This window comes from Mus musculus, chromosome Y (assembly GCF_000001635.26).
Source record: "Mus musculus strain C57BL/6J chromosome Y, GRCm38.p6 C57BL/6J".
In the NCBI taxonomy this organism is placed as follows: domain Eukaryota; kingdom Metazoa; phylum Chordata; class Mammalia; order Rodentia; family Muridae; genus Mus; species Mus musculus.
In genome coordinates, this window is record NC_000087.7 from 2,149,132 (window position 1) to 2,174,083 (window position 24,952).

Below are 24,952 nucleotides of genomic sequence, written 5' to 3' on the forward strand. Positions count from 1 at the left end.
AATAGTAAGAGTTTAAGCACACCTATTGAAAAATTGTTTCGAATAAATTGGAAAACTGGGTTTTACTCTCTCCCATCTCGTGCTTTCCTGTCTGGGTGTGTGCTTTTGTTTTACAGAACAAAAACAGCAACTTCTTTCCATAAAGTTCTACTTTTAGTGTTAGTAGCTACATATACCTAGTAGTAAACACACTGAATCAGTAAGACCATGCTACTGTAAAGTGACCAACTGACCCATTCACTTGTACAGTACCTGATGTACAATATCACTTGTTACAGCAAGCTCTACTACATGTAATCACAGCCTACACAGGGGTTTTCCCTCTTAACACGACATGAAAAATGGCTTTCTTTAACCTCAACTCTTTTCTTTATTTTTATTTATTTGTTTGTTTGTTTTTTTGGTTTTTCAAGACAGGGTTTCTCTGTATAGCCCTGGCTGTCCTGGAACTCACTCTGTAGACCAGACTGGCCTCGAACTCAGAAACCTGCCTGCCTCTGCTTCCCAAGTGCTGGGATTAAAGGCGTGCGCCACCGCCACCCCTCAACTCTTATCTCTGGCAACGGACGCCAAACAGCCGCCATCTTGCCTCGTGACCACGGATTTCCCACCCCCTAGGAGTCATACGGGGCCTGGGGTCTTTACCTCCTTCCTGGCAGCCTTCACCAGGCCTCAGTACCGCAGCATAACTGGGAAAGCGGGACCCCTCAACATCTACCGGACCTATCTTGCCCCAACACCTGAATATTTACTAAGCACGGTGATTGCGGCTGCGGCGCTGTTCCCTACGGCCTAACTGCGGCCCACTCCAGCTCACACAATTAAGAGGCCTAGTAGGGAATGACAATTTATGTACTACGCCATTGAGCCGGTCAAAAGTTCACACTAGACCCAATACTGTGACCACACTCAGAACTCACCAGACCAGTGTAGAGGGGTAGGCAATGACGACAAGTACTGCAGACTTCAGAGTACTGGGCCGGTCTCTGGCTAATGGAAGAAAGAGGGACTTAGAAGGTAACAAAAAGCAACACCACTCTCAAGAGTAGGAGCAGACAACCGACTGTTAACACTTAAAACTCACCTTACAGCCCAGAACGCCTGAAAACCCAGAACACCTGAAAATGAGTAACGACCGTTTGATGCTCACCAGTCTTTCCGTTCCCAGAATGCCTGAAATTGAGTAACGGCCGTTTGATGTTCACCAGTCTTTCTGTTCTCTCTACAGGCCCCACCCACCTACAGACCCCTGACACGCAGCATGCCACGCCCCACGCCACGCCCCCTCCTGCCCTCCCTTGCCTTATAGATTCTTTCCTCCCTGCATTGTGCGGCAACTTCAAATGCAGGGCAGGAGCAGGAGACTATTAAGCCCTTACTCTTAAATACCAGTGTACCAAAGGGTTCTGAGTTTTCTTCTGCTTCTGAAGGCATAAATTTATTACATGTATAATAATTTATTAATATACAAATATTCTGCCATATCACTTAACCACTGCTTGTTCAGTGACTATATGTAAATATTTATTAAATATATACATTATAAAAGCACGTATGTATATATTATATTGAAATAAATATATAAATATATACAGTATAGATATATTTAAGTAAATATATAACAAAATATATAAATATATACAGTAAAGATATAACAAAATAATAAAAATAATTATATAAAAGTTATATATATTAAAGGTAGTTAAGTGAAATGACAGAAGCAAAATGAGCTTCTGCTTAATATTTTAGAAAAACAATTACATAATAGGGAAACAGGACTTTTTTTTCCCTTTTTTCTTAGATATTTTCTGGTTTGTTTGTTTTTGTTTTTGTTATTGCTTTTATTTTTTATTAGACATTTCATTTATTTACATTTCAAATGCTATCTCGAAAGCTCCCTATACCCTCCCCCCACCCTGCTCACCCACCTACCCACTCCCACTTCCTGACCCAGGCATTCCCCTATACTGGGGCATAGAACCTTCACAGGATCAAGGGCCTCTTCTCCCATTGATTATGACTAGGACAGTCTCTGCTGCATGTGCGGCTGGAGTCATGAGTCCCACCATGTAGTTGTTGCTTTAGTCCCTGAGAGCTCTGTGGGTACTGGGTGGTTCATAATGTTGGCCTTGATCCATTTAGACTTGAACTTTGTACAAGGAGGTCAGAATGTATCAATTTGCATTCTTCTACATGCTGACCACCAGTTGAACCAGCACAATTTATTGAAAATGCTGTCTATTTTCCACTGGATGATTTTAGCTGCTTTGTCAAAGATCAAGTGACTATAGGTGTGTGGGTTCATTTCTGGGTCTTCAATTCTATTCCATTACTTTCCTGCCTGTTTCTGTACCAATACCATACAGTTTTTATCACAATTGCTCTGTAGTACAGCTTGAGGTCAGGGATGGTGATTCCACCAGAAGTTCTTCTATTGTTGAGAATAGTTTTCACTATCCTGGGGTTTAATAGTTTTCACTACCCTGGGGTTTTTGTTATTCCAAATAAATTTGCAAATTGCACTTTTTAACTCTATAAAGAACGGAGTTGGGTTTTGGTGGGGATTGCATTGAATCTGTAGATTGCTTTTGGCAAGATGGTCATTTTTACCGTATTAATCCTGCCAATCCACAAGAATTGGAGATCTTCCCATCTTTTGAAGTATTCTTCAATATCTTTCTTCAGAGACTTGAATTTCTTGTCATATAGATCTCTCACTTGCTTGGTTAGAGTCACACTAAGGTATTTTATATCATTTGTGATTATTGTGAAAGGTGTTGTTTCCCTAATTTCTTTCTCAACCTGTTTATCCTTTCAGTAGAGGAAGGCCACTGATTTGGTAGAGTTAATTTTATATCCAGCTACTTCACTGATGCTGTTTATTAGATTTTGGAGTTCTATGGTGGAATATTTAGGATCACTTATATATACTATCATATCATCCGCAAATAGTGATATTTTTACTTCTTCCTTTCCAATTTGTATCCCCTTGACCTCTTTTTGTTGTCTAATGGCTTTGGCTAGGACTTTGAGTACTGTATTAAGTAGGTAGGGAGAGAGTGGTTAGCCTTGTCTAGTCCTTAATTTTAGTGGGATTGCTTCATGTTTCTCTCCATTTAGTTTGATATTGGCTACTGGTTTGCTGTATATTGCTTTTACTATGTTTAGTTATGAGCCTTGAATTCCTGATCTTACCAAGACTTTTATCATGAAGGGGTGTTGGATTTTCTCAAATGCTTTCTCAGCGTCTAATGAAATGATCATATGGTATTTTTCTTTGAATGTGTTTATATAGTACATTGTGTTGATGGATTTTCATATATTGAACTATCCCTGCATCCCTGAGATGAAGCCTACTTGATCATAATGGATGATGGTTTTGATGGGTTTTTTGGATTCAGTTTGTGAGAATTCTGTTGAGTATTTTTGCATCAATATTCATAAGGAAAATTGTTCTGAAGTTCTCATTTTTGGTTGGGTTTTTTTGTGTTTATGTGTAAGTATAGTGTGGCATCATAGAACAAATTGGGGAGTGTTCCTTCTGTTTATATTTTGTGGAATAGTTTTAAGAGAATTGGTATTAGGTCTTCTTTGAAGGTCTGATAGAACTCTGCACTAAACCCATCTGGTCCTGGACTTTGGTTTTTTGGGGGCGGGGGGTAGATTTTATTGACTGCTGCTATGTCTTTAGGGGTTATGGGACAGTTTAGGTGGTTTAGCTGATCTTGATTTAACTTTAGTACCTGGTATTTGTCTAGAACATTGCCATTTCATCCAGATTTTCCAGTTTTGTTGAGGGTAGGCTTTTGTAGAACTTTGTGATGATTTTTTTAATTTCCTCGGTTTCTGTTGTTATGTCTCCCTTCTCATTTCTGATTTTATTAATTTGGAGACTGTTTCTGTGCCCTCTGGTAAGTCTGGCTAAGGGTTTATCTTTCTTGTTGATTTTTCTCAAAGAACCAGCTCCTGGTTTTGTTGATCCTTTATATAGTTCTTTTGTTTTTACTTGGTTGATTTCAGCCCTGAGTTTGATTATTTCCTGCCTTGTAATCCTCTTGGGTGTGTTGGCTTTGTTTTGTTCTAGAGCTTTCAGGTGTGCTTTCAAACTGCTAGCATATGCTCTCTCCTGTTTGTTTTTTGAGGCACTTAGAGCTCTGAGTTTTCCTCTTACCACTGCTTTCACTATGTTCCATAAGTTTGGGTATGTTGTGTATTCATTTTCATTAAATTCTAAAAAGTCTTTTCTTTCTTTCTTTCTTTCTTTCTTTCTTTCTTTCTTTCTTTCTTTCTTTCTTTCTTTCTTCTTCCTTCCTTCCTTCCTTCCTTCCTTCCTTCCTTCCTTCCTTCCTTCCTTCCTTCCTTCCTTCCTTCCTTCCTTCCTTCCTTGACCCAAGTTATCATTGAGTAGAGCACTGTTCAGCTTCCATGTGTATATGGGCTTTCTGTTATTTTTGTTGTTATTGAAGACCAGCCTTGGTCTCTGGTGATATGATAGGATGCATGGGATTATTTTAACATTTTTGTATCTGTTGAGGCCTATTTTATGACAAATTATATGGTCAAGTTTGGAGATGGTATTGTGAGGTGCTGAGAAGCAATTTTCTTTTGTTTTAGGATAAAATATATATCTATACATATCCCTTAAATCCATTTGGTGTGTCATTTCTGTTAGTTTTACTGAGTCTCTGTTTAGTTTCTGTTTCTATGACATGGCCATTGGTGAGAGTGGGGTGTTGGATTCTTGCACTATTATTGTGTGAGGTGAAATGTGTGCTTTGATCTTTACTAAAGTTTCTTTGAGAACTAAGTCCACTGATATTAAGAGATATTAAACAATAGTGATTGTTGCTTACTGTCATTTTTGTATTAGAGGGGGGATTATGTTTGTGTGGCTATCTTCTTTTTGGTGTAGTTCCCCTCTTTATGTTGGTGTTTTCCATCTATTATCTTTTGTAGAGCTGGATTTATGTAAAGATATTGTGAAAATTTGGTTTTGCCATTTAATATCTTGGTTTCTCCATCTACTGGTAATTGAGAGTTTTTGCTGGGTATAATAGTCTAAGCTGGCATTTGTGTTCTCTTAGATTCTGTATGACATCTGCCCAGGATCTTCTAGCTTTCATAGTCTCTTGTGAGAATTCTGGTGTAATTCTGATAGGTCTGGCTTTATATGTTACTTGACCTTTTTCCTTATTGTTTTTAATATTCTTTGTTTTGTGCATTTGGTGTTTTGATTATTATGTGACAGGAGGAATTTCTTTTCTGGTCCAGTCTGTTTAGAGTTCTTTAGGCCTCTTGTATGTTTATGAGCATCTATTTCTTAAAAGGGAAGTTTTCTTCTATAATTTTGTTGATATTTACTGGCCCTTTAAGCTGGAAATCTTCACTTTCTTCTATACCTATTATTTTTAGGTTTGGTCTTTTCATGTTTTGGATTAGGAGATTTTTGTATTTTGCATTTTCTTTTTTTTGTTGTGTCAGGTTTTTTTTGTTTGTTTGTTTGTTGTTGTTGGTGGTGGTGGTGGTAGGTTTTTTTTTTTGTTTTTGTTTTTGTTTTTTTGAGACAGGGTTTCTCTGTGTAGCCCTGCTGTACTGGAACTCACTTTGTAGATCAGGCTGGCCTCGAACTCAGAAATTCACCTGCCTCTGCCTCCCAAGTGCTGGGATTAAAGTCATGTGCCACCACTGCCTGGTTGTGTCAATGTGTTCTATGGTATCTTCTGCACTTGAGATTCTCTCTTCTATCTCTTGTATTCTGTTGGTGATGCTTGCTTCTATGACTCCTGATCTCTTTCCTAGGTTTTCTATCTCCAGAGTTGTTTTTCTTTATTTTTTTCTTTATTGTTGGGATTTCTTTATTGTTCCTACTTCCATTTTTAGATCCTGGATAATTTTGTTCAATTCCTTCACCTGTTTGTGTTTTCTTGTAATTCTTTAAGCGATTTTTGTGCTTCCTCTTTATGGTCTTCTACCTGTTTTCCTGTGTTCTCTTGTATTTTTTAAGGGAGTTATTTATGTCTTTCTTGAAATCCTCTATCATTGTCATGAGAAGTGACTTTAGATCCAAGCCATTTCCACCATGATAGTGTATCCAGGACTTGCTATGGTGGCAGAATTGGGTTCTGATGATGCCAAGTGTCTTAGTCAGCATTTCTATTCCTGCAAAAACATCATGACCAAGAAGCAAGTTGAGGGGTGGGGGGTGGGGGGCTATTCAGCTTACTCTTCCACATTGCTGTTGATCACCAAAGAAAGTCTGGACTGGATCTCAAACAGGTCAGGAAGCAGGAGCTGATGCAGAAGCCATGGAGGGATGTTCTTACTGTCTTGCTTCCCCTCGCTTGCTCAGCTTGCTCTCTTATAGAACCCAAGACTACCAGCCCAGAGATGGCACCACTCAAAAGGGGCTTTTCTCCCTTGATCACTAATTGAGAAAATGCCTTACAATTGGATCTCATGGAGGCATTTCCTCAATTGAAGCTCCTTTTTCTGTGATAACTCCAGCTGTGTCAAGTTGACACAAAACCATCCAGTACACCAAGTAACCTGTTGCTTATGTTCTTACACTTGCCTCCTACAATGTGAGTATTTCTAGTGCTTGCTGTCCTCACTTTCTGTCTGGAGCTTGTCTTTCCTGGTTGTGCCATAACTCCTCATAGTCCAGCTGTCTCTGTGATCCTATGATTTGGGGATTCTGTGATCCTGAGATTCTGGGTGTGTCAGAGTTACTGGGAGTTACCCTGAGATCCTGGTATGACAAAGCTCCTAGGATCCTGAATGTGTTAGAGTGCCTGGAATTTGAGCCTCCTTTTAGTGCTGTAGGACTGGCTGCAGAGTTTGTGCCCAAGGTAAACTGGCATAGACTGGAAAGAACCTGAGCCACTGGTCAGGCGGGGGGTTCCTGTGTCTCTGGATCCCAATGCTCCTAGTTATTCCTGTGGTTTGGAACAGATGTTGTGTCCTACTAACAATCCCTGATCCTAAGATCCTGGGCATGCTAGAGCACCTGGGAGTAGAGCCTCCTCTCTCATTACTGTTTCTTTTAAAAAAAAAGTATTTGGTTTCCTCCAAGCTTCTGACCTATCTAAGAGCTATCTAGTCTCAGGTTATTAGCCACCAGAGCAGTATCAGCCACCATTTGTTCTACTATGAACCAACATATCATACAGTTAGGTAACTTTGGGTTTTCGAAGTGGGTTGGTTTTCAGTGCACCTCACTGGTAGCAATATCATAAACTCAAGTCAGTTCAGATTAAGGCACTAGGTAGTTACCAGCTCAACTTTCTGTTTTTAATAAATTGTGTAGGGGCTGTCTCCATCAATAGGACTATACCAGCAGTTTGTGGAAACAATTCATAGCCTTGGAAATATCCCCAAGTTCTTTGGGGGTTCTCATGGTACCAAACTTAACTGAATGTAACCCATTCTAGAACTAAAGGTTTCAAATAAGTGTGGAGATATCCAGTTGAGGCTTTTTTTTCCCCCATTATTTGGTGATTCATTTTTAGATTTTTTTCATGTATCTATTTATTTTTAAAAGCTTCTATTGTGTTTGATTTCCATTTGAGTCCTCAAATAATCCTTAGTTTTGGCTGTCTTTCACTGAATTCTTTCCCTTACTCTCTTTTCCTTTCTTACTTCATTTAATTCCCATTCAATTTCCCCATCACCTTGTAATTATATGCTTCTTTTTCTATATTAAAAGCTTCTTCCTTCCTCACTATTCCATTATAGCTTACCTATCAAAGGTGTAAAAATTACTATTCATATACAAAAATTGCATACCGTATTTGTTTTAGGATGTTATCTTGCTTAGGGTTGGCTTTTTGTAGTTCCATTTATTTATATTTCATTCATTTCATGCTTACTTTTATGCAGCAATTAAAATGGACAACTGTCTTTCTCTCTGGTGGGATGTAGAGCCCTTTGGGAATATGCCAAGAGTGGTATAAACAGATCTTGAGGTAGATTTACTCCCAGTTTTCTGAGGAACAACCGCAGATTTCTATAGTGGCTGTCTAACTTTGCACTCTCACTACCAATGGATGAATGTTCGTCTTACTTCACATCCTCATCAGCATGAGCTATTACTTTTTTTAGTGATCTTAAATTCTGACTGATGCAAGATGAAACCTCTAAGGAGTTTAGTTTATATTCCCCTACAACTAAAGTTGTTGTTTATTTACACGTTTTTCAACCATTTGTTTTCCCTTTTGAAAATACTATTCAGACCTACACCCCATTTTAAATTAAAAAAAAAAACCTTTTTATTGATTCTTTGTGAATTTCACATCATACACCCGAATCCCACCAATCATCTTCTTGTCCTTTTGTATTCACCATTCACCTCTCCTTCAAAACAAAAACAAAAACAAACAAACAAAACCTACCAAATATATATATATACACACATATGGACAGTCAGACAGAAAGACAGACAGACAGATTGGCATCTTCTGGTCCACACCTGCAATCCTAGATCTTCACTCCACTTCCTGGACCACAGCTCTTGTGTCCCTGAAGACCTTCAGCCAACCTGGTAAACCAGGCCAAAGTCATCAGGTACCACCAGTTCTATTGCATCTTTGGAGGGCTGTGACTACCTGGCACAACGAGGTGAGGCACTGGTGGGCCCCATTTTCACCCTGGATTGGGCCTTGAGGACAAACTTGAACCTGGCTGGAGTTTTGAGAACCGTCTCAAATCACTTTAGTATCGGGGTGACTCAGCAAGATCTGTTTGGCCTTGCCTCTGTCACTACCATTGCTTGTGTAGAGAGCCTTCCCATTGCTGTCAGTCAATCCATACCCTCCATCACTCTTCCTTATTTCCTACATCATCTTACCCTACCCAAAATCCCCCTCCCTAAGTTCTGAACTTATACAAGTGAGAGGCTGATGCCATAAAGTTGAGCTGCTGCTTTGACAAGATTCTTGGCTCAGAGTTTTTCTTTTGGGCCCTTGACACTCACCAACCTTCTCAGCCCTGGAGAGACCCCGCTGGGATGAGGACCTCTCTCTTCTCACCTGGACCTGCTGGCAAGGATCTGGCAAGGCATCCACACCCCAATCCCTATCTCCTGAGTCCCTGCAAGTCTAGCAACCATGAAGTCTGCCCTGTCTGCTCGACAATTCCATCTTCTTGTCTATATGTACAATCCAGAATTGGCACCCCATTTCCCCAGGCTACAACTCTGCCAGGATCCTTGGAGGACTACTCTCACCCAGAGAACCAGCTCTACCTGCAGACACAGAAGACTGCTGCCATCAGGAAAAACCAGGCCTGCCTAGAGACAACAGATGAATAAAGTCCAGCATAAGAACACAATTAACAAAAGCCACGGCAATATGGCACTATCAGAACCCAGCTCTCTTATTAAACAAGCACTGAAGATCCTAATACACTGAAAGAGGAAGAAAAGGACCTTAAATTTAATCTTGTAGATACATTAGGAGGCCTTTAAATAGGAAATAAGTCTCTTAAATACAAGAGAATACAATTTAACAGGTAAAGGCCCTTAAAGAAGAAATCAACAAATATAAAGAAGTACAAGAAAATGAATAAAATTGCTCAAGACCTGAAAATGGAAATAGAAACAATAAAGAAAACACAAACTTAGAGAATCGTGGAGATGGAAAACTTAGGACAGAGTACAGGAACAACAGATGCAAGCATCACCAACAGAATATGAGAAATGGAAAAGAGAATCTCAGGTGTAGAAGATACAATAGAATAAATTAATACACCAGTCAAAGAAAATATTAAGTCTAAAAAATTCCTGAGATAAAACATTCAGGACATTTGGGGCACTGTGAAAAGATGAAAACTAAGAATAAAAGGAGTAGAAGGTTTCCAGTTGAAAGGCCCAGGAAATATCTTCATCAAAATCACAAAGGAAAATGTTACTAACTTAAAGAAAGATGGCTATAAACATACTGAAAGCTTACAGAAAAGAGTGAACCAAAAAAGAAAATCCTGTTGCCACATAATAATCAAAACATTAAATGTATAGAACAAAGAAAATTAAAAGCTGCAAGGGAAAAGGCCAAGAAACATATAAAGGCAGAAATCTTCAAAATATATGCAACTTTTCTAAGCAGACACTGTAAAAGCCAGAAGCACCCAGAAAGATGTCTGACAGACACTACAAAAGTATGGATGTCAGCTAAGACTGCTACTCCACCAAAACTTCAAGCACCATACATGCTGAAATCACAATAATACATGAGAAATCCAAATTTCACCAATATCTTTCCACTAATCCAGCCCTACAGAGGATACAAGAAGGAAAACAACAGAAGGAGGCTATTTACACCCAAGCAAATACAAGAAATGAATAATTGCGCAGTAACAAAACTAAAAACAAATAAAATAGAACTTGAATCTCTCTGTCTATCTGTCTCTTTGTCTCTGTCTCTCTGTCTCTCTGTCTCTCTGTCTCTCTGTCTCTCTGTCTCTCTGTCTCTGTCTCTCTCTGTCTCTGTCTCTGTCTCTGTCTCTCTCTCTCACACACACACACACACACACACACACACACACACCACCAATGTCAAAATAACAGAAACTAACAATCACCAGTCATTGAAACCTCTAGACATCAATGGACTCAATTCCCCAATCAAAAGTCATGGGATAACAGACCAGACACATAAAACGAATTCATACAATAATTAGACCTCAGCAGCAAAGGTAGATTTTGCCTCAGAATAAAGGGCTACAAAAAGTTTTCCAAGTAAATGGACCCAAAAGACAAGCCTTAGTGGCCATTCTAATATCTGATAAAATAGTCTTCCAACTAAAATTAGTCAAAAGTGATGGGGAAGAACACTTCATACTCATCAAAGGAAAAATCAACCAATATGACATCTCAATTCTGAACATCTATGTCCCAAATGCAAAGACACCAACATTTGTAAAAGAAACATGACTAAAATTTAAATTACACATTGAACCCATACATTAATAGTGGGAGCCTTCGACATTCCACTCTCACAAATGAACAGATGATTCAGACAGAAACTAAACAGAGAAATAAGGAAAGTACAGAGGTTAGGATTCAAAATGGACCTAACAGACATCTATAGAATACTTCACCCAAACATTAAAGAATACACCTTCTTCTCAGGACATCATGGAATCTTCTCCAAAATTGACCATATACTCAGTCACAAAACAAGCCTCAGAAGACACAAAATAATGAAATAAATAAAACCTTGTGGTTTTTTTTTTCAGAAATGTTAACAGTTATTTGTCATTTGTGATTCTTCTGTTGAGAGTTCTGTTTTTAGAACTGTATGTAGTTTGTCGATGTCTAGTTTCTTAAGTTCTTTATATATTTTGGATATGGAATTGGTGAAGATCTTTTCTCATTCTGTAGGCTGCCATGTTGTCCTATTGATGATGTCCTTTGCCTTCAGAAACTTCACAATTTCAGGAGGTCATATTTATTCATTGTTGATCTTTGTGCCTGAGCGGTTGGTATTCTGTTTAAGAAGTTGTCTCCTGAGCCAATTTGTTCAAGGCTATCACACTTTTTCTTCTATCATCTTTTTTTTTAAATTAGGTATTTTTCTCATTTACGTTTTCACTGCTATCCCAAAAGTCCCCATACCTTCTCCCCCACCCCCTATCCACCCACTCCCACTTTTTGGCCCTGGCGTTCCCCTGTACTGGGGCATATAAAGTTTGCAAGTCCAATGGGCCACTCTTCCCAGTGATGGCCGACTAGGCCATCTTTTGATACATATGCAGTTAGAGTCAAGAGCTCCGGGGTACTGGTTAGTTCATATTGTTGTTCCACCTATAGGGTTGCAGTTCCCTTAAGCTCATTGGGTACTTTCTCGAGCTACTCCAATGGGGGCCCTGTGATCCGTCCAATAGCTGACTGTGAGCATCCACTTAAGTGTTTGCTAGGCCCCGGCATAGCCTCACAAGGACAGCTATATCTGGGTCCTTCCAGCAAACGCTTGCTAGTGTATGCAATGGTGTCAGCATTTGGAAGCTGATTATGGGATGGATCCCTGAATATGGCAGTCTCTAGATGGTCCATCCTTTTGTCTCAGCTCCAAACTTTGTCTCTGTAACTCCTACCTTGGGTGATTTGTTCCCAATTCTAAGAAGGGGCAAAGTGTCCACACTTTGGTCTTCGTTCTTATTCAGTTTCAGTGTTTTGCAAATTGTAACTTATATCTTGGGTATTTAAAGTTTCTGGGCTAATATCCATTTATCAGTGAGTACATATCATTTGATTTTTGTGATTGGGTTACCTCACTCAGGATAATGCCCTCCAGGTTCAACCATTTGCCTAGGAATTTCATAAATTCATTGTTTATATAAGCTGAGTAGTACTCCACTGTGTAAATGTACCACATTTTTTATATCCATTCCTCTGTTGAGGGGCATCTGGGTTTTTCCAGCTTCTGGCTATTATAAATAAGGCTGCTATGAATATAGTGGAGCATGTTTCTTTCTTACGAGTTGGAACATCTTCTGGATATATGCCCAGGAGAGGTATTTTGGGATCCTCCCCTAGTACGATGTCCAATTTTCTGAGGAACCGCCAAACTGATTTCCAGAGTGGTTGTACAAGCTTGCAACTCCACCAACAATGGAGGAGTGTTCCTCTTTCTCCACATCCTTGCCAGCATCTGCTGTCACCTGAATTTTTGATCTTAGCCATTCTGACTGGTGTGAATGGAATCTGAGGGTTGTTTTGATTTGCATTTCCCTGATGATTAAGGATGCTGAACATTTTTTTTCAGGTGTTTCTCAGCCATTCGGTATTCCTCAGATGAGAATTCTTTGTTTGGCTCAGAGCCTCATTTTTAATAGGGTTATTTGATTTTCTGGAGTCTACCTTCTTGAGTTCCATATATATATATATATTGTATATTAGTCCTCTATCTGATTTAGGAAAGGTAAAGATACTTTCCCAATCTGGTGGTGGCCTTTTTGCCTTATTGACGGTGTCTTTTGCCTTACAGAAGCTTTGCAGTTTCATGTGGTCCCATTTGTCAATTATTGATCTTACAGCACAAGCCATTGCTGTTCTATTCAGGAATTTATCCCGTGTGCCAATATCTTCAACGCTTTTCCCCACTTTCTCTTCTATAAGTATCAGTGTCTCTGGTTTTATGTGGAATTCCTTGATCCACTTAGATTTGATCTTAGTACAAGGAGATAGGAATGGATCAATTCACATTCTTCTACATGATAACCACCAGTTGTGCCAGCACTATTTGTTGAAAATGCTGTCTTTTTTCCACTGGATGATTTTAGCTCCCTTGTCGAAGATCAAGTGACCAGAGGCATGTGGGTTCATTTCTGGGTCTTCAATTCTATTCCACTGATCTACTTGTCTGTCAATATACAAGTTTCATGCAGTTTTTTTTTTTATCACAATTGCTCTGTAGTAAAGCTTTGGGTCAGGCATGGTGATTCCACCAGAGGTTCTTTTATCCATCAGAAGAGTTTTTGCTATCCTAGGTTTTTTTGTTATTCCAGATGAATTCGCATATTGCTCTTTCTAATTCGTTGAAGAATTGAGTTGGAATTTTGATGGGGATTGCATTGAATCGGTAGATTGCTTTTGGCAAGATAGCCAACTTTACAATGTTGATCCTGCCAATATATGAGCATGGGAGATCTTTCCATCTTCTGAGATCTTCTTTAATTTCTTTCTTCAGAGACTTGAAGTTCTTATCATACAGATCTTTCAATTCTTTAGTTAGAGTCAGGCCAAGATATTTTAAATCATTTGTGACTATTGAGAAGGGTGTTGTTTCCCTAATTTCTTTCTCAGGCTGTTTATTCTTTGTGTAGAGAAAGGCCATTGACTTGTTTGAGTTGATTCTATATCCAGCTACTTCACCGAATCTGTTTATCAGGTTTAGGAGTTCTCTGGTGTTATTTTTAGGGTCACTTATATATACTATCATATCATCTGCAAAAAGTGATATTTTGAATTCTTCTTTTCCAATTTGTATCCCCTTGATCTCTTTTTGTTGTCGAATTACTCTGGCTAGGACTTCAAGTACAATGTTCAATAGTTAGGGAGAAAGTGGGCAGCCTTGTCTAGTCCCTGATTTTAGTGGGATTGCTTCCAGCTTCTCACCATTTACTTTGATGTTGGCTACTGGTTTTCGGTAGATTGCTTTTATCATGTTAGGTGTGGGCCTTGAATTCCTGATCTTTCCAAGACTTTTCTCATGAATGGGTGTTGAATTTTTGTCAAATGCTTTCACCACATCTAAGTAGTTGATCATGGGGTTTTTGTCTTTGAGTTTGTTTATATACTAGATTACGTTGATGGATTTCCATATATTAAACCATCCCTGCATCCCTGGAATAAAACCTACTTCGTCAGGATGGATGATTGTTTTAATGTGTTCTTGGATTCGGAAGCAAGAATTTTATTGAGTATTTTTGCATAGATATTTTTAAGGGAAATTGGTCTGAAGTTCTCTATCTTTGTTGGATCTTTCTATGGTTTAGGTATCAGAGTAATAGTGGCTTCATAGAATGAGTTGGGTAGAGTACCTTCTACTTCTATTTTGTGGAATAGTTTGTGCAGAACTGGAATTAGATCTTCTTTGAAGGTCTGATAGAACTCTGCACTAAACCCATCTGGTCCTCGGCATTTTTTGGCTGGGAGACTATTAATGACTGCTTCTATTTCTTTAGGGGATATGGGACTGTTTAGATCGTTAATTTGATCCTGATTTAACTTTGGTACCTAGTATCTGTCTAGAAATTTGTCCATTTCGTTCAGGTGTTCCAGTCTTGTTGAGTATAGCCTTTTGTGGAAGGATCTGATGGTGTTTTGGATTTCTTCAGGATCTGTTGTTATGTCTCCATTGTTGGTGGGATTGCAAGCTTGTACAACCTCTGTGGAAATCAGTCTGGTGGTTCCTTAGAAAATTGAACATAGTACTACCGGAGGATCCAGCAATACCTCTCCTGGGCATATATCAAGAGGATGTCCCAACCGGTATGAAGGACACATGCTCTACTATGTTCATAGCAGCCTTATTTATAATAGCCAGAAGCTGGAAAGTACCCAGATGCCCCTCAACAGAGGAATGGATATAGAAAATTTGGTACATTTCCATAATGAAGTACTACTGAGCTATTAAAAAAATGAATTTATGAAATTCCTAGTCAAATGGATGGACCTGTAGGGTATCATCCTGAGTGAGGCAACCCAATCACAAAGGAACTCACACAATATGTACTCACTGATAAGTGGATATAAGCCCAAAACTTAGGATACCCAAGATATAAGATACAATTTGCTAAACGCATGAAACTCTAGAAAAAGAAGACCAAAGTGTGGACACTGTGCCCCTTCTTAAGAATTGGGAACAAAACACCAATGGAAGGAGTTACAGAGATGTGGAGAGCCATGCCGCGAGCAATCGAAATTTGGCTGTCCATGCTTAAGACCTAAATTGCATCTGAGTTCTCTGCTCTTGCATCCCACGGATTTGTGGATACATTGCACTGGGATGTAAGAGACTCAACACTCATTGATCAGCACTTACACCTCGCTGAGGTTTACTAATTCGTTTTTTGGCTGGCCTCTTTTATAGAGTCTGCCCTAGGTCATTTAGCAGTTACTGTCACACAGTACTGCGGTATCCAGAGATTGGCAACTTTCCTCATGCACAGACCAACCTAAGACACGGGACCCGGTGGGGATAGGGTTACCCTATGACAGGAAAGGCTGTGACAATGGAGGAATGACCTAAGATAGGAGCCACAGCAGGCGGACATGACTGCAGAGGCCTAGACCAGCCTCAAATTTTAATAAAATAAAAAGGGGGAGATGTGGAGAGCTGTGCGGGGAGCAATCGCATGCGTGCTGTGAGCAATCGCCATTATAAGATGGCGCTGGCTTCCACTGAGCCTAACTAGTAAACAAGCCTTATGAGCAAGTGCAAGAGTGAACTCATGCCTAGTCACTGTCCATCTCGCGGCGTAGTAATGGGGTGATGGGCGAGCAACAAATCAGGACCTGTCATGCCACATCAGGTGCTGAAACTTCACGCTGTGGGCTATATAAGCAGCGCCATTTTCCTGGTTCGGGGTCTTCCCTCCTGACAAGTAAGCAATAAAAGCTTTGCTGCAGAAGATTCCAGTTGTCCTGAGTGTGTTCTTGCCGGCGGGGACAAAAGCTCGGGATACTTAGACAAAGTTTGGAGCTGTGACGAAAGGATGGACCATCTAGAGACTGCCATATCCAGGGACCCACCCCATAATCAGCTTCCAAATGCTGACACCATTGCATACACTAGCAAGATTTTGCTGAAAGGACCCAGATATAGCTGTCTCTTGTGAGACTATGCCGGGGCCTAGCAAACACTTAAGTGGATGCTCACAGTCAGCTATTGGATGGATCACAGGGCCCCCAATAGAGGAGCTAGAGAAAGTAACCAAGGAGCTAAAGGGATCTGCAACCCTGTAGGTGCAACAACATTATGAACTAACCAGTACCCCTGATCTCTTGACTCTAGTTGCATATATATCAAAAGATGACCTAGTCAGCCATCACTGGAAAGAGAGGCCCATTGGACACACAAACTTTATATGCCCCAGTACATGCGAAGGCCAGGGCCAAAAAAAATGGTAATGGGTGGGTAGGGAAGTGGGGGGTGGTTTTGGGAGACTTTTGGGATAGCATTGGAAATGTAATTGAGGAAAATATGTAATAAAAAAAAGAGTGGGCTCAGAGTGACATAATGAAATAACCTAGCTAGTTCTGCCAGTTGAGGCCACCAAGACTTTCATGAATGTTGTTCTTTCTTACTTTTAATTTTGAAAACTTGCCATTTTTACACTGCTGTAGAGCATATCATACAGATAATGCAGACTATGACATCATACCTATACTTGTAATAGTCCTATCTAAATTTAGGGATAAACTATTTCCACTTCCATGAATCTTTATGTAGAACATAGGCATCTCAAGCATAGATATGAAATAAATAATTTTAAATAAAATGTAGTCTAATGTACAAGTTAGGAATTGTAGCTTGAGAGAACAAATAAGGATCTACTTTGTGAAGCAAATAAAATGTTTGTAGCTAAACATTGATTTCTTCTGTTATCAAGAGAGATCTGTTATACCATACTGTTAATGCATGCAAGTGATTTAAGGATGGGTACGCTGGAAAATCTGGAGACAAGCTGTCTTCAAGTGTAGGTGAAACTGGGGATATAGTAAATCATGATGAAAGTGAGTATAATGACCTGTGTTTCTAATCTCATCTCAAGGGTGAAGGGGGAGGATTTTCGTTCTTGATTGTCCTGGGAAATATAATGTCACTTCTCATTTAAAGAAAGAAAAAAATAAGAGAGAGGGACAACTCTATCCTACTGCTGCAGGATTCAAGGAACATTGAGAAAGTGATGGAGGAAAGAGTGTAAGAGGATGGGTGATGAACAATTAATGCTTTTTATCTGACTTGGTACAGCCCTTACAATGATGCACACTGCTGCTGTAGATATTAGCACATCAATTCAGAAATTGAAACTTTAACATTTCTTCAGGGATGAGAGAGGCCAATGTAGACTCTTCCCTGGGGAGCTTATTGGCAGTTAACAGTTAATAAGGAGAAGCTCAAGAATCTAAGCCCCTCCCTGAGGAAATGCTATCAGTTAACTGTTTGAGGGAAAGAACACATACTTTTCTTCAATGGGGTAGATAAAAATTTGCCCCTACTCCCTACCCCAGCAATAATTTGCCAAGAAGTTCTTAATTAAACTCAGTAACTCACACAGAAGTAGAAAGTCCAAAAGAAATGAGATCTATTAGGAAGAGGGTTTCAGCAGAAGAAGCGTGGATTATGGGAAAAATCAGATTGGCAAAAGAGTCGATATATAATCTATGAACATGTTAAACAAAAGAAAGACTAGAGAAACAAATGTGTGAGTGATGAATAGGTTTTACACCAATAGAGTGGAATATTATTTACTGGAAGCAAAAAAAAAAAAAAAGAAAAGAAAAAAAGTGCTTTACAACAAGCTAGTTTTACATACAACTTGAATAAATTTCTTTAGGGTTTTCTGAGGAGAAGCATGTGGGTGGAGCCCTTTAGGTCCATGCTAAGAAGTGATATAGAGATATCTCTCAGCCCTTTTCTTTACTTTTTAAAACTTTCTGCTCTTGTCTCAGGTCATAGGATGTTTTATTTTTGATTCTTTGTGTTTTCAGTGTGAGACACAAATTCCTTTCTATGATTATCCCTTAATTCCAATTAGACTACTACTAGATACTTCTAAGACAAGTCCTTTTATTACATCCTTGAGTACATCTTGCCATGCTCATCACTGCTGTGGTTCATTGGTTTTACACCTGGCCATGTCTACTGATTGCTGGTCTCCTCTGACAGCTTAAAAAGCACTTGTATAACAAGGAGAGAGAGAGAGAGCTAATCCTCTTGCCTGAGACTTCCAGAAGAGTTTCAGGTCAACTTCTCTAAGTCCTATGTCTACCATTTATATTGTCCTTAGTAATGGAGCCTTATTTCTAACTCTGGGAGTCAATAAAGAACAATAGCATTAGCCTGCCTTGTCTCTGAAGTCTCTTGGATCAGTAAGAAAAAGGTAGGATTTCTATGCCAGCTACTAGAGTTATTGTTAGCTAGGCTATGACTTTTGGGGAGGTGCACCTCTATATGTCAAGGTACTTTAAACCAGGTGCTGGGGCAGGGAATATCAATAGAACAAAGTCAATTCTTAAATATAAGTGCATGAAAGTATAGCTATCTGATATCTGACAAACACCCATTTCTAGAAGAGACAGCATCTTCAAAAAACAATGCTGGAGGCCCATTGGACACGTAAACTTTGTATGCCCCAGTACAGGGGAACGCCAGGGCCAAAAAGGGGGAGTGGGTGGGTAGGGGAGTGGGGGTGGGTGGGTATGGGGGACTTTTAGTATATCATTGGAAATGTAAATGAGCTAAATACCTAATAAAAAATGGAAAAAAAAAAGAAAATAAAATGTTAAAAAAAAAAACAATGCTGAGAAATCTAAATTGCTGCTGTCCTGGAACTTGCTCTGCCTCCCAAGTGCTGTGATTAAAGCCATTTGCTTTACATATTTGGATGATGTCTATAGTTCCTTCCTATAGACTGCACTCTTAGGAAAAAAAATGAACCCCCCCAAAGAAAAACTGTTGAAAGAAGAAAACTAAAATATATACAGAACAAAATATTAGCAAAATATTAACCCATACAGTTGCTATAAAACTGTCTTGTAATTTTAAACAATGAAAATATAAAGGACATGATTTTACCATAAAGATATAATTCCATTTCATTATAGACATTTGGTGAAAAATCTAAATGTGACAAGAGATATAACTCAGTATTAAAGAGCACTGGCTGCTCTCCCTGAGAAAACACATGGTAGCTCACAAGCTCTCTAACTACAGTACCAAGGGATCTGACACCCTCTCCTAGCCTCTGTGGGTATAACATACATATATATTTCACAGACAACAAACACAAATATACACAATTTTCAAAAATTCAAATAAAGTGTAGATATTTTCCAAATTTTCCCCTTATACATTTCTTCAATAATTTGATAAATTAGCTGGCCTGTAAGGTAACAAAATGAGAGCAGATAGGAAAGTAACATAGTTTAGCCATTTTATTAGCACTCACCATGTTAACACTGGTTATTTGAGTATTGGAATACATATGTAATAGATATTACAACACAAGAAATAATCCTTGGAAAAATGTTTTGTTTATTTTTGAAATGGCCTCACCATAAAATAAGGGATGTTCTGGACTCCCTGTGTAGACCAGGTTAGCCTTGAACTCACAGAAACTCATCTACATCTCCTTCCCAAATGCTGGGATCAAAAACTTGGGCCATCATGTTCAGCTTGATCATTAATTATAAAAGTACAATGCCAAGAATATGAGATGAAAAGAATGATGAGTTTATGAGGATGGAGAAAATGGTGCTAAGAGGCCAGACATAAAAGTGTGCATATTTTAATATTTTGTAGTTGGTTTTAATTGTCTGCTTGAAACACCCTAGAGTCATCTGAGATGAAAGCATCGTTTGAGGAACTGGCTCATGGGCACATCAGAGTGTGGTTTGTCCTCATTGAACCTCTTAAGTTCAGTCCATAATATCACCTGCCTAAAGATATAGGGAATGTTCTTCAAAAGATAGGGCTCTTGGAGGGTGGTGATAAGCACAAGGACACCAAAGTTCAAGTTTACAACTGATGGTGTCTTGGTAGTGAAGCTTTTAACACAACAATTCTGACCCATGCCCACTTTCTTTAATCTCTTGACTTGTGATTTTTCCCAACCTCCAATCTTGATGCCATGACTAGCATATTGAAGCCATTACATGTGCTATAACTCTGGAAAAGCTTTTAACTTACCTGCTATTGTTGTGACATTGGTTATATCTAGCCAACTAGTCATTATTGGAGCTTGCATGATTCACAATGACATTTAGATGACATTTCTATCCTAGTAGCCTGGCATACAGTTTTCTGATTAAATTTAAGGCTATACCATAGGAAAGAAATCCTAATGGGCACGGTAAATCACTCAAAGAACTAATGCCTTGGAAGGTCATATACTCAATGGGAGGACTTATGCTTTACTACTACCATGTTGAACTTCCTGTGCTCAGACAAATTGGCATTCTCATGAGAGAACAATGCCACTGTAATCTTGCTTGGCTCTAAAGCCATAGTCGGTTCCAATTTCGAACAGCTCCAGTTGGCTCTGCTCCAGTTGCCTCCGCACTCTTGATTTGTCTCCTAATTCTCCTTTGAAGTAATTTCTCCCCCTTCTTCGTAATCTGAAAGAACTACAGTCATAAGGGCCCTGGTTTGGGGAAAAGATCGGTAGAATGTGGATGGGGGTTCATATAAAGGGACAGAGGTAGAAGAGAAGTTGATTGTAGGCTTGAGAAAGTCTTAGGGGAAAGAATGACTGAAGAAGGGAGGGAATGAGCTTAGCTTGGGATCTCTTACCTTTAATGTATTTCTGCTACGAGAACCACAACAGCAACAACAGGAACGAGAACTGGAACGAATTAAAGAGGGACAAGATCTCTTGGGAAGCTAAATCTAGGGTTTCGCTTCTTATTAAGCTTGAATCTTTTGCTGGAGGTCTTAAGCTTAGATCTTTTGGCTTTGGTGGCGGTGGCTGCTCCTGTTGCTGCTCTAGACCAGTGGACTTTCTTGGCCACTGGAGCAATAGCAGAGCTCTCCAGAGACTGGCCCCATAGTTCTGACCACCCTGGTTATATCATTGTCAGAACAATGGTGGGCCACACCCCTCAGCCTTGATTGGTCAATACAGGTCTCCCTAGCCAAAGGCAGCTAAGGAGTGGCTGAAACCTCACAATGCCCTACCTCTGACCACTTTGAGCTTGAAGGGAGTCCAGATTAGACTGCCTGAGAATCTCAGATATCCGTTATTCATCAAAAAGTGTCACTTTCATACATTTTCTAGGGGGTCAACATACTAGAATTACAAAGTCTCCTTGAAAGTAGGAGGCTTTACTTAAACCTCTGGAAGATAAATGTTTTAAGCTCACTCCCTTCTTCTCATACTAAATTAGACCATGCTGAAATTCTGTGCGAGTTTGCTACTTCATTTAATCCCTACTCTGTACTTTTGCTTACACTGACTTTCCCTTTGTCTTCTCATTGTATTTTAAATATTATACCTAACCACTACTCAAAGTATTTTGAGTACACTGATATGAGAATAATCTACAAGTAATAACAGCAAAAAAAAAGTGTCCTATAAAGATATATCCTGACTCACAACAACAGCAAAAAACATATGTATTCCATATTGGCATCACCTTACCTATAACAATTTCGCATCTAAGACTGCCTTATTTTTAAATTCCTAGTTTAAAAGAGATGGACTTTTTTTTCTACCAGCACTGTCACTTATTGACAGGAAGTGGAGTGAGCTGCCTACTGTTGAAGGTTATATGTTCATTTGCTTACATTATTGAAATCTATCACACTAGTTTTTAATTTAAGAGCTTCTAAACTTCATATTTTATTCTGTTTTTCCTTTTCACTAACACTATTTCTTTTCTCATCAGGTGACATTGGATATTATATCTTGAATTAACTAGATCCTTATATTTTTGTTCTTGTATAATATATTTGTGTTTAACTGAAGTACAATGTACTGTGACAGTCTGTGCTCTGTTCTCTCTCGTTTACTGTTTTTAACAGTGCAAGGTATTTCAAAGGAACACACACCACCTTTAGTGTGAACTTTTCTATCTTCTTTTGAGGGAAACCTATGTTAGTTCAATATCCCATGCCAGAAATATTGATTTCTGTACATTGTTATTTATGGCCCTTTTGGTTTTCTAAATATACACATGCGGCCAGGAAGAGGCTGTCTTGATCTCAGATTATTGTTAATTGTCTCATTTATAGTTACTATAACAGACTTCTATACATTGTGTTCTTTCTACAACACAGACATCTTACCATTATCAAGGATACAGCTGATATTAGAGTGACAGCAAGGAAGGACCAGTTACGATGAACACCTTCTTCCTGATCATGCCTTAGTCTAGTCTTCTTATTTGAGCTTTTAGACAGTTTATATGAGGTGAACTTCTGCATCCTCCTGCTTCAAGAAGGCATCATAGCTAGGAGAAATAATGAATTTGTAGCTTTACTTTCTTCCTTCATTTCTTTATGCCAGCTCTGAGGAGTGGGAGCTGAGCTGATGTTCCCACCAAGCAAAATTAAGCCACATGAATCGGTTCTCCACTAACCCCTCCCTGGATTTCTCAAGACCCAGAAGGAAGGTTTTCTCCTACTACAAGCAAGGTGTCCTTGCTAGTTTGTGTATCCTCTAAGCAAAGAAGATGAATAGTTTATCCAGGGCAGTAGTGGAGCACACCTTTAATCCCAGCACAGAGGAGGCAGAAGCAAATAGATCTATGCAAGTTCCAGGACAGCCTTATCTACAAAGGAAGTTCCAGGACAGACAAATCTATAAGAGAAAGCCTATCTCAAAACAAAAAACAAAAGGCAAATTCAGAAACAAAAAGAAGAAGCTTAGTAGTGACTTAATCTTGCACTTCTTTGTTGTAGAGGTGTATTGGATACATACAGCATTATCAGAAGCTTACATGAGATTAATCATAGGCAGAAGATAACTATAAACAGTTCAAATCCTGTTACACAAATATTTTAACAAGTAATTACAAATTTGTCCCAGAATTCAACAAAGAGATATTATTAATTAGAAATTATAGAACTGCAAAAAGTAAAAGTAAAATAACTTGAGTGGCTTTACCCAGGGTGAAGTATACAGAGAAATGATCAGTGCACTTGAGGAAACTTGAGTATATTTCATCTAATGTGACCAGAGATACTATGAAATTTTAAAATATCATAGCATCTTATGTATGAATAAGAAAAATTTGACTTTCTAATTTTGAGTGTCAGAATGAAATAAGAGTCAAAGTGAAGCTAATGTTTTAGTTTGTTGTGATTGTTGCTATCGCTGCCGTGATAAAACTCTATGGCCAATGAAACTTATAAAAAAAGAGTTCATTTAAGGTTTATTGATCTATAAATTTAGAGTCCACAATGTCAGGGATAGTATGGCAGCAGATAGCTAGAACAGGAAGCTGAGAAATCTCAGTTTTAGTGACAATCATGAAGCATATGGAAGTTGGATGAGGTTATGCAATCTCAAAGCCTGCCTCTAGTACTGTACCTTCTACAGCAATACTGCATCACCTTCCCTAAACAGTGGCACCAAGTGGCAACAAAGTGTTCAAAATTCTATGTCTATGAATTCTCTTTCAAACTACCACAGTTCACTCTGTGAACCTGAATTAAAAAAAAAATATGTTATGTCCTAGGACAGGGGAATGCCAGAGCCAGGAAGAGGGAGTGGGAGGGTTGGGGAGCAGGGCAGGAATGAGAGGGAGGGCAGGGGACTATCTGGATAGCATTTGAAATTTAAATGAAGAAAATATCTAAAAAAATACATATTTCCAACATACAATGCCACCAAAAACATATTATCATTAAGGGGGGGGGTAAAAAAATGGGAGATGGTGGAGAAATACTGGACAAGAGTAATATTAAACCCTGTATACTTCAAACTCCAAAGCCTATAGCTTCATGTCTAATATCGAAGACTCTAATTTCAAAGGGATCTACCCCTCTAGCTTTGCTGCCTACAATCTACATCTCTCTCATGGGCTGGTTAATCTTCCTATATGCAGCTTTCCTTGACAGATATCTTAGGCTTCTGGCATTTTCAACTTCTCAGAATCTCCACAGTAACCCAGATTTTACTTTCACAGCTTCGTGTGAAAAGGGCCCCTTGTTTTTTTTTTTTTTTATTTCTTTCTTTCAGGAACTCCTCTGTTGTCTGTTGTCTGGTCTCACCCACTCTCTGAATCTATAGAGAACCTATGACTTCCTCATACTTCCAAAATTTTTTAAGTTGCCACATTAGTATGTACTCAGATTCACTTCAACCACATTACCATCAGCTTTTGTATGTTGAAGTAATTGCTTTCTAAGAGCATAAAATTCTTAGACTCTCTTTCATAATTTGGATGTGTGGATGGATGATGTTCTTTTGAACTCTGCACACCTTTTTTATTGATCCAGTACAAATCTATTCTTGATGCTACCAACCTTTGTAAAAATTAGAATCCCTCTTGCAATACATACCTTGGCAGTAACATTACGTTTCATAGTCCTCTTTTTTTCTCCAAATTTTATTTCTTTCTTCCCCACTTGCTCTATTTTTCTTTTGTATACTCAAATAAGGAAAATTAGAAGTAACTGAGCAATAGATTAAATGTAAGGTGTATTGACAGCTCCACCAAAGAAATTAACCCACTGTTTAAAAAATGGCATCAGTTAATTTCTCAGGACATGGGAAGACAACA

At 38.9% G+C, this 24,952-nt stretch overlaps 1 protein-coding gene across 1 annotated transcript in view; it reads right to left on the reverse strand.

Moving 5' to 3' along the window:
* Window positions 1-21,278, reverse strand: part of Zfy2 (zinc finger protein 2, Y-linked) — a 64,235-nt gene extending 42,957 nt beyond the window's left edge. Inside the window, exons 1-2 of the mRNA NM_009571.2 lie at window positions 21,018-21,278; window positions 921-990 (exon numbers count right to left, since the gene is read on the reverse strand). The gene's annotated coding sequence lies outside the window, so the exon portion shown is untranslated. The remainder of the gene's footprint in view (window positions 1-920; window positions 991-21,017) is intronic.
* Window positions 21,279-24,952: the final 3,674 nt, after the last annotated feature.